The sequence below is a fragment of the Chiloscyllium plagiosum genome, unplaced genomic scaffold (genome assembly GCF_037043375.1).
Source record: "Chiloscyllium plagiosum isolate Xiang-an unplaced genomic scaffold, Cpla_swu_hap1 HiC_scaffold_30, whole genome shotgun sequence".
NCBI lineage: Eukaryota > Metazoa > Chordata > Chondrichthyes > Orectolobiformes > Hemiscylliidae > Chiloscyllium > Chiloscyllium plagiosum.
Window position 1 is genome coordinate 43,247,477 of NW_028270168.1, and position 7,377 is coordinate 43,254,853.

Genomic DNA, 7,377 nt, shown 5'->3' on the forward strand with positions numbered 1-7,377 from the left:
AAGCAATATTTTAATTCTTTAGTGCCCTTAATACACAAATATTATTCGAAACTGGGCCTATGTGTTTTTGAGGTTCAGGTACTATAACCAATGAATCTGAGATCTCTCCACACTATAATTTAAGCTCTTTCATGAATTAGAACACAATTTTGATTTAATAGGATGTTGTTACTAATAACTACAATCACAAAGGGAAGAGTTTCAAATAAAAACCTGACAAAAGAATGATTTATGAACAATCCTATAATTTTTTAATGGTCTCATATTCTCCAGACTGTGTAACCCTTGTATATTTTTTCTTTAAAATTAAATGGTAAAGGTCAGTAAAGAATTCTGGCTGGCTGTGGCATGTTGCTACATTTCATTCGAGGCAAGGTCAATGCTGCCACCACTAGGTAACTACCAATCCTCAGGAACATTTGATTTTAAACTAATTTGCTCAGCTGACTGGTTCATCCCAAAGAGACAGGGATCTACAATTAATCCTGTGAGTTATTGCTGAAACCCAATGAATTGGAACAATTTTAATTGTGAGGGGAGATGCTGCTGAAGGACCACAGTGTATCGAAAGCTCAATGTAACATATAATTTGTGCTGGAATCAGGGCAGGAGGAGAAGATAATGAGAGTGCAGTGTTGGACAGAGGATATATTATCTGTTTCTTTTTAAAAAAGGTTGACATTTTAAACATGTGAATTACCATGGAAACCCATGTGCAACATTGCAGTGAGGTCTGTAATTACAAGCAACACAGATAAAAAAAAACATCTAGAGCAAAACCCTTTGCTTGTTAAAATAGGAACTTAAGGGTGTTTCCCTCTTTCTTAAGGATAATACTTTGTTAAAAATTGTCAACTGTGGAAAATTCACATCTTTCAAGCCATGTATGAGAGCAGGAAGGAAATAGATTAAGTTCTATGACTCAGAATTTTCCTTCGGTTGAATTGTCCCATTCTCTCTGACTTCTGCTCTATTATGTTCTTTTTATTTTTGTACACGTTATACCCTCATAATTCTGCCTGAGAGTTGAATGGTAACTACTGTACTTTTATATACCATGCTGCCTGGGTTACTGCTTGAGAGTGGTCTGACATGAATATTCTTTCAAGCTAAGCCTTCAGTGAGAAATCCATGAGCTTTTACCTGTCTAGAGGGTTTTGGCCTTCAAAATCCAACAAAACATCAACTCCCACTTCATAAACAATGAAAATCGAACAAAATCATCCCCACAAACATTGCAATGTATGAGTTATTTTTAAAAATGGATCAGTTTGAGCTCAAGTGGGATCAAAAACTAAAGTTTAAAGTATGGTTAAAATAATATTGGAATCATTACTTAAATCATGTGTTTATTTGTATGGCCTCAGTGGCATTGTCATGCTTTTTCTTGTCTTCTTTCGAGACTACATCAGTCCATGTCTCAAAATATAATATGAATAGATGACCAAAAAGTACCAGTCAACTATTCTTACCCGAAAGCCTTCTTCACCATTTAATAAGATCATAGCTGATCTGACTGTAATATCAAATCCACACTCCTGACTACCCTGATTACATTTTGCCCCCTTGCTAACCAACAAATCTACCTAAATCTGCACAATGGACTCTCCTTCCACCACCTTTTCAAGGAGAGAGTTCCAAAGACTTACAACCTTCTGAAAGAAGATTTTGCAGAATCGCTTCTGAAATGTGCAGCTTCAACTTTTAAAAAGTGATCCTTGTTTTAGATTTTGATAAAAGAGGAAACATCCTGTCCACATTTACCCTGTTAACATGCTTCAGGATCTTATATGTTTCAATCAAATAATCCCTTACCCATCCAAACCCCAGTGGATATGTGTCTAACATATCCAAACTTTCCTTACAAGACAGTCTGTGCATTCTAGGTACTAGTCCAGTAATTCTTTTCAGAATGTTTCCAAAACATTTACATCCTTTGTTAAATAAGTTGACCATTACTGTGCACAGTATATCTGCATTCCAGATGTGGTCTTACCGGTCCTGTATGTAACTGAAACATAAACTATCTGCTTTTGTGTTAAATATTCCTTTGATAAATAATAACAACCTATTAGCTTTAACTTGCTGCATTTGCATTCGAACGTTCTGTGATTCATGCATGAGGACAACGAGATCAGAGCTCACCACTATACTTCCTGTCAATGTATGCCAAATCTTTGTCCAATCAGTTAGCCTATTTATATCTTTTCATTGCCTCCTTATGTCTTCTTCATTACTTACTTTGCTATGTATCTTTGTGTCACTGGTAAATTTTGCAACTATACCTGTAATCCACATCATTTATATTAATTGTAAATAGTTGAGTTCAGCATTGATCCCTGTGCCACACACTAATTCCCAACAAATAAAAGATACATTTGTGTCAACTCTTTGCTTTTTTTTAGTTAGCCAATTTACTATCCATGCCAATTTGCTATCACTACACCATGAGCTTTATATTTTCTGCAGTAACTTCAATGTGACACTTTATCAAATGCTTTCTTGAAATTTAAGTCGCATGCATCATTCCATTTTCCTTTATCCACAGGACATATTACCTCCTGAAAGAACTCTAATAGATTTATTAATGTGACTTCCTTTTCATAAGACAATGAAGAGTCTGCTTGATTACCTTGAATTTATTTAAGTACCCTACTATAATTCCTTTCACAATCAATTCTAACATTTTCTCTATCAAAACTTTTAAGCAAATTGCACTTTAGTTTCCTGCTTTCATTCTCTCTCACTTTTTGAATTACATTTCCTATCTTCCTACTTAATGGATTATCGCTATATCGAGGGAGTTTTGGAAAATTAAAAGCAATGCACAATTGATGGACTTTTTAAGACCCTAGAATGGCATACATCAGAACTTGAACACTTGTCAGTCCTCAGCTCCAGCAATTTCCAGTGGCGCTTATCTGCTGGTTCTGATTTTTCTGAGTTTCTCCATCCTTTCTATTTCCTGACTCATTGATGATTTTGGAATCTTATTTGTATACTCTATGGTGAAGACAGATGCAAAATATCTGTTATAGCCTTATTTTATATTATTAATTCTGACTTTCTATGGATTAACACGTTTCTTTTAAAACACTTTTCAAATATTCATAACATTTGATGTTGTGTTTCAGACCAGCTTTCTCTCACATTCAATTTTTTCCCTTCTTCCTAATGTTTTTGATCATTCTTTGTAATTTTTCATTTTCTGTGCAATCTTCTGAATTTTATCTGTTTTTACCCAATTATATTCTTTTTATTAGTTTGATACTACCTTTAACATTTCCAGTTAACCATAGATGATCAGTCCATCTATTGGAATTTTTCTTACTTATTGGAATTTATCTACTCTGTGTATTCTGAAATAAGTGTCTACTATTGTACCTCTATTGATGTATACTTCAATCTAATTTGCCAATACACATTAGCTAGCTCTACTTTCTTGGCTTCATAATTACTTTTGTTTAAATGTTTAAGAGTAGTCTTGATCTACTCTTTTATCCCTCTGACTCATTGTAATATCCAATCATATTAGACCAATGCTACTAAAGGAACCCTCACAATAAGATAATTAATTAATTCTATCCCAATGCAAAATGCCAGGTAGAGCAGAGCCTTGCTTCTGGTCAGCTCCAGAATATGCTGTTCTCTGAAACAATAATGAAAACATTCTATGAACTTCTCACATCGGCTTCCTTTGTCCATCTGACTTATCCAGTTGTTATGTAGATTAAAATCTCACCTGATTATTATCTTGCTCTTCTTACAATTTCTCGTTATATCTTCCTTTATGGTCCACCATGTGATTTCCATTAGAAGGCCTGTACACCACTCCAAAAAATCATACCAGGAGATTACCATCCCTCATCTTTATAGAAACTGTTTCCACAACTTGCTTTCCTTAACTTGGGTCATCCCTCTTTATTGTGATAATACCAACTTTTTCTAGCTTCTTCACCTTTCCAAATATCTTGCACCTTTTGATGTTCTGATCCTAATTCACATCATCTTCAGCCATATCTCTGTTGTCGTTACCAGATTGTACTTATTTATGTCTATCTACACTCACAGATCACCTGTTTTGCTTTGAATTCTACATGAATTCGGATACAGAACTTTTAGCTTTATCTTTTTATTCATTGTTTTAACTCTACACTTACTCTTAGTTTTACTCTTAGACTTGTATTCATGGTCTGTCCTTTAATGGATTGTTTTTCATTTCCCATTCTAGTGTCTGTCTTTTTCGCCTTGTCTCTCCTCTTTGGTTTACATCACCTTCCCAAACTTGATCCTTTGTCCCATGACACTTATTTTAAAATGCTCTCTACTTCCCAGTTATGTAGTTTGCAAGAAAAAAATGCAATAGACAATAGAATTAATTAATAGACAAATGTGTTGAAACCCAAAATCAAGTACAGAGTTATCAGCGTGGAATTCAAAATGGGCAATTATGCTTCACTAATATTCTTGAATTCTTTGAAGAATTAACAAAAGGAAGTTGTGTTTGACTTTTAGAAAGTACTGTGAGATGGTTGTGCATTGTTGACTCATGGCTCTGATTACAGCATGTAGAGTCAGGGACAAGTAGCAGAATGAATAACAAGCTAGTTACAACTAAAAATCAGAGTGTAGTGACTAAGCATGTTTATTCCCAGACTGACAAAAGATAGGAAGATGTGTTCAAAAAGGATTGATGGCAGGTGCGCTGATATTCACCATTTATAGCAATGATTTTGACACAGGTACCAGAAGTCCCATATCAAAATTTGCACTTGATACCAATTTTGGGAGGATGATTATCACTGAGTAAGATTTAAAATATAGCAAGACGCTAATAAACTTTTAAAATAAGCATGTCATTGTCAAATAAATTTCAATGGAGCAAAATACAACATGGCTCATTTTGGTCAGGTAAGGAAGCCACATCCCTCCTGGGAAATACAAACTTAAACAGGATTGAGAGGGCTGAAGGTAAATGTACAGAAATTTGCAATTTGAGAAGGAGAAGTTAGAATCAGAGGTAACGGTATTACAGCTGAATAAAGGCAACTACAGAGGCATGAGGGAGGAGCTGGAGAGAATTGACTGGGAGAGGAGCCGAGCAGGAAAGACAGTGGATCAGTAATGGCAGGGGTTTCTGGGAGTAATTCAGGAGACACAGCAGAGATTCATCCCAGGAATAAGAAGCATGGTACAGGGAGGATGAGCCAACTGTGGCTGTCTAGGGAAGTCAGGGATAGCGTAAAAGCAAAAGAGAAAGCATATAATGTGGTGAAGGGCAGTGGGAAACCAGAGGATTGGGAAGCTTACAAAGACCAACAGGACGCAACAAAAAAAGAAATAAGGAGACAGAAGATTAAATATGAGGGTAAACTAGCCAGTAACATAAAGGAAGACTGTAAGAGTTTCTTTAGATATATGAAGGGTCAAGAGAGGCAAAAGTGGACATTGGGCTGCTGGAAAATGATACTGGAGAGATAGTAGTGGGGAACAAGGAAATGGCTGAGGAATTGAATAATTACTTTGCGTCAGTCTTCATGATGGAAGACATGAGTAATATCCTAAAAATTCAAGAAAGTGAGGAAGCATAGCTGAGTATGGTGGCCACCACCAAGGAGAAGGTGCTAGAAAACAGAACGGCCTGAAGGTGGATAAATCTTGGATCAGATGGACTACACCCCAGAGTTCTAAGGGAGGTAGCTGAAGAGAAAGTGGAGGTGTTAATGGTGATCTTTCAGGAATTGCTCGAATCAGGAAAGATCGTGGGGATGAGAAATTGCTAATGTGACACCCCTGTTTAAAAAGGGAGTAAGGCAAAAGATAGAAAATTACAGACCAATAAGCCTAACTTTGGTCATGGGAAGGAGCCTGGAATCCATTGTGAAGGATGAGATTTCTGTACACTTGGAGGTATATGGCAAAATAGGGCAAAATCAGCCTGATTTCATCAAGGGGAGTTCATACCGAACAAATATTCTCGAATTCTTTGAGGAAATAATGAGCAGGTTAGACCGAGGAGAGCCAATTGATGTTATCAAGCTGGACTTCAAGAAGGCCTTTGACAAGGTGCTGCTCAGGAGGCGACTGAGTAAGCTAAGGGCCCATGGTGTTAGAAGCAAGGTGCTATCATGGATAGAAGCTTAGCTGACTTGCAGAAAGCAGAGAGAGGGGATAAAAGGGTCCTTCTCAGGACGGCAGCTGGTGACAAGTGGTGTTCCGCAAGGCTCAGTGTTGGGGCCACAACTTTTCACTTTACACATTAATGATCTAGATGAAGGAACTGAGGGCATTTTGGCTAAGTTAGCAGATGATACAAAGATACGTAGAGAGACAGGCAGCATTGAGGAGGCAAGGAGGTTGCAGAAGGATTTGGGCAGGTTAGGGGAGTGGACAAAGAAGTGTCAGATGGAGTAAAATGTGGGAAAATGTGAGGTAATGCACTTTGGTAGGAAGAATACAGGCATGGACTATTTTCTAAATGGGGAGAAACTTCAGAAGTCTGAAGTGCAAAGAGAGTTGGAAGTTGAAATCCAAGATTCTCTTAAGGTAAACTTGTAGGTTGAGTCAGTAGTTGCTATGGTCTGGCGTTGGTCCGGGTGTCCCAGAGGTGTCCCAGAGGCGGGACACCCGGACCAACCAACCCAACCACCCCGTGGCTCAACACTTCAACTCCCCCTCCCACTCCACCAAGGACATGCAGGTCCTTGGACTCCTCCATCGCCAGACCATAGCAATACGATGGTTGGAGGAAGAGCACCTCATCTTCCACCTAGGAACCCTCCAACCACAAGGGATGAACTCAGATTTCTCCAGTTTCCTCATTTCTCCTCCCCCGCCTTGTCTCAGTCAAATCCCTCGAACTCAGCACCGCCTTCCTAACCTGCAATCTTCTTCCTGACCTCTCCGCCCCCACCCCCACTCCGGCCTATCACCCTCACCTTGACCTCCTTCCACCTATCGCATTTCCAACGTCCCTCCCCCAAGTCCTTCCTCCCTACCTTTTATCTTAGCCTGCTGGACACACTTTCCTCATTCCTGAAGAAGGGCTCATGCCCGAAACGTCGATTCTCCTGCTCCTTGGATACTGCCTGACCTGCTGCGCTTTTCCATCGACACATTTTCAGCCCTGATCTCCAGCATCTGCAGTCCTCACTTTCCCCTTGAGAAACTTATCAGCCATGATTGAATGGTGGAACAGACTCAATAGGCTGAATGGCCTAATTTCTGCTTTTATGTCTTATCATCTTATGGTCTAGAACAGTTAACAATCATCTGCATTGCTGTGGGTCTGGAGTTACACAAAGGCCAAACCAGATAATGATGGCAGATTTCCATCCCTGAACGATATTGGTGTAGAATGATGGAATCATACAGCAT